General features: G+C 46.5%; 1 long non-coding RNA gene across 1 annotated transcript; it reads right to left on the reverse strand.

Annotated features, from left to right (window-relative positions):
* Positions 1-3,052, reverse strand: LOC131576844 (uncharacterized). The gene is made up of 3 exons (XR_009277082.1): positions 2,945-3,052; positions 2,748-2,846; positions 1-103 (listed from the first exon to the last, which is right to left on the reverse strand). It is a non-coding gene; the product is annotated as an uncharacterized LOC131576844 (long non-coding RNA).
* Between the last annotated feature and the right edge of the window lie 523 nt (positions 3,053-3,575).

Raw genomic sequence — 3,575 nt, forward strand, 5'->3', positions numbered from 1 at the left:
AATTCATTCTGATTAAGAGAGAGTGTGAATTTGAGGTCTGTTCCTGATCCTTCTCTTTGTGGACACTCTTCTTCCAACTGTTCTGGTTTAACCTGATCAACCCCTGAAAAGATGTCAGGTTTGAAACAGTATTGAGATCAATCAGAATAAGTTTTTTTTTGTTTCAGAATAAGCCTAGTTCTGCACTGGTTGTTCAGAAACAGCTGTTTTGAAGAAACAGCAACTCAAACAGCCCTACATTCACTCCACTAGATAGGCGAATCTTCAAGAAAGTCATGCGAGACTGCTGGGGGAGCGGGATAACATAAAAGCAAGGATACTCTCAAGCATGAAGGCAGCAGGAAAAAAATTCTCCATCAAAATTAATTTCTTAATTTTTTCAGCTCAGCACCCTCAGCCATACCAGTTAGCAAGCATGACACAGAGAAGGGCTCTGGTTTTGAGTCACACAGCCTGTGGTTTGGCTGTCGACGCGCTTCTGCCCATCCAAGGCTGAAGGGACCCCTGCTGCTGACCCTGCTCCCTGGTGGCAGAGCCCTCCTCACTCCTCTGCCGACTGAGAAAGTTCCACTTGCTTACGGATTTATAGAAGGCTCTGCTGCTCTGCTTTCCTGCAGAGCAGGAAATTCCAAGGGATGCAGCCCCATGGAATCGGGGATATTCCTGTAGCAGCCACATTCCTGGCCCCAGAGGGTCTCTGAGGCTGTACCTGCATCCCTGCACCTCCAGTACTCCAAGCACAGCCCTGCATTAGAGCCTCCCACCACCTTCTGTCTCCCCCGCTGCCCCAGAGGGCCCACAGTGGCTCCCCTACTGTGCTCACACAGCCGATGTGCTCCAAAAAGCATGTTCTGGCTGTGCTTTTATCGCCTTGCTGTGCAGCCAGCAGGGACACCACCTTGGGCCACCCTTACCACAGGGTGTGCGTGCAGCCTTCCTTTTCATTTTCTCCCTGGGAGGCGGAGAAGAGTGAGTTTTAAATACAATGCTGCGAGTTCAATGCTGCTTAGCAGAGCCTGTCTGATTGCAGATGCAGCTGGAGCTCCTGGCTTAGTCCTGGCACAAGCAAGGACAAAAGGTCTTCACTCCTCTTATGCAAAGAGACAATTTCTGTGGCAGCTGAGGGCAGCATTAGTATTCATGCCTTGGCTGGTCTGGCAGCAAGGCAGCTAACTTGATACTAACTGTGGCACAATGACTGAGGCTTATGGGTTGTTTCTTAATATATATCACAGGTAGCCAACCAAATGTCTCTTTATCCTATTTTCCCTGGGGTGCCTGCTCTCTTATCCGCTCCAACTACGGCCTTGGGTTTTTCTTGCAATGGTGGTGTTTTTTAAAGAGCCACAGGCTGGTTCCCTACTTGGCTCATTTATTGTCGTGTTGTAATTTTGTGTTGGTTTATTTTCCAGCTGACCAAAGTTCCTCTTAAACTCAAGTCATCTGTGTTTACAAATATTTTATTGTGTAATATACTAAAGCTTTTTCCCAGCATTTGAACTGGACCATAGATTTGCTTCTGAGACATTTCCACATTGTATGCATTAGAAACATGTTACCCTGAATGACTAATGGAAATTATTTCTGCTCCAGGAAGCAAAACGATGCTGAGTGAAAGAGAGAAGAGGGTTTATATGGAAACAAGAGTATATTCCTCTCTGCTCGGGCCTGCTGAAATGCTCTTTCCCCTGCCCCCTCATCGTGTATCTCACCACAGCACAAGGGTGTGCCAGAACATGTTCCCACAACCTTTCAACCCATTCCGCACAGCCTGCAACTTTCCTGGCTATTTTTGTGTACTCCACTCAATGATTAAGTGCCCAGGACTGTGATAATACATCCTTTCAGCACTGGCAACCAACAAAATGCAGTCTCAGCTGCTCACAGCTTTTCCAGTTCTTCTTCCTTAAAAAAAAATGGATTATGGATAGCTTATCCTTCTGATCATAAGGGTGTAAACTTGGAGACGTGTTCTTCCTGGCAAGGACTTCAGCTCTTAGTAATCAAGGATTATTCTTGCTGACAATAGGGGTTCTGCATCTAACTGAAGCCCCTTGCAGGCTGCCTTTGCCTGCTATAAACAAAGTGTCTCATCTGCAGCTGAAGATTAACCACGTCTGGGTCGAAACAGGGCAGCTATTCAATTTTACAAAGCTGTAGCACACATTGGTTTCCTGAACACCTCTGGTTGTATAGTGGTATTTTAGCTTTGCTTCAGCTTCTCAGTCTGTTTACCAAACAGGCTATAACGCTGCTGCTGATTTATCCTCAGTAGAAAAGCCCCTTCCCTCTCTGACATCTGACAGTTTTTCCATTGCTCAGCCACACTCGGGTGCTGTGAGCCCCCACTCCCACAGCAAGATTAATTCAATCTCATATTGACCAGGTGGAAGGGCTACCATCAATTCACTGCTGTTCATTGTTCTTGTCAGCAGCAGAAGCGAGTCTTGTGGTTTGGGTCAGGGTGCAGTGATACCACCCCAATAAACCATTTCAATTGCTCCTTCAGTGTCAGCTGACAGACATCAAGGCACAACACATCTATTGCAGCTGACTGACAGCTTGCTGACAGCTCACAACCCAAATCATGCCTGCTTTCACATTATACCCCGGTGAACTAATAAAAATAAAACAACAAAATGGGAGCTCTACCACTGAAGAAAGTAGGGGAGCATCAGCCACTGCAATGTGGGCAGGATGTGACAGAATCAGAAATAGGAGCTTTTGGTTCCCACTTTCCCACTCACCTTCAGGAGTGCCTGAATCTTTGAGGAGCCTTCATTGCCTGAGCTTCCAGGCAGGCTCTGCAGCAATGTTTGAGAGCAGGAGTGTGTCTTCCAAGGACCCTTGGCACAGTGAACATTTCAACATTAAAACTTGACTCACTAAACAGAGCAGGGACTAAATGCAGGGAACCACACCGAGGGTCTGGCCCTGCACATACCTGCAGAGACAGGTGATTTTCGATGCCTGCTAAGATCAGGGTCAGGCAGAAGAAAGAATTTCCCTCTTGGGCTTTCTCTGATTCTGCAAGACATATCCTCTGAGTCCCACATGGCAGCCAGAAGAAAGTCTCCATCCAGAAAAAGAAAAGTAGGCTGTTTTTGGGACTTGCCAGCCACAGCCAATAGGAGTTATGCAGGCAAAGGGCCAGACTCCCACAGATACAAATCAGTCAGGCTCCACTGACACCACAGCTCTGCTCATTCACTCCAAGTGAAGCTGTTGCTCACTGTATTTCAGGTGTTAGATTCTAATTTATGCTCACTCTCTATCCCACTACAAGGTAAATCACATTCACTGGCAGGCTCTGGGCTGGAGAGGGTGGTGCATTATATCTCTGGTTTCATTCTAAAAAGTAAAATCAAAACCTTAGCTTAGCCCTTCCAAACTACGGTATGAAAATGCATGCCAAAACTGTGCTGTAAAAATATTTGGAATGTTAAAAATAGATTGGCATTTGAATAGCTGTTGACAGGGGAAGCAGTCCCAACTAAACCTGGCATGACCAAAGCTGTTTGTTTTCCCTACACTTACTTCCGAGCAGGTTCAGCACACGGGGAGATCATTTCCTC

This window comes from Poecile atricapillus, chromosome 3 (assembly GCF_030490865.1).
Source record: "Poecile atricapillus isolate bPoeAtr1 chromosome 3, bPoeAtr1.hap1, whole genome shotgun sequence".
Lineage (NCBI taxonomy): Eukaryota > Metazoa > Chordata > Aves > Passeriformes > Paridae > Poecile > Poecile atricapillus.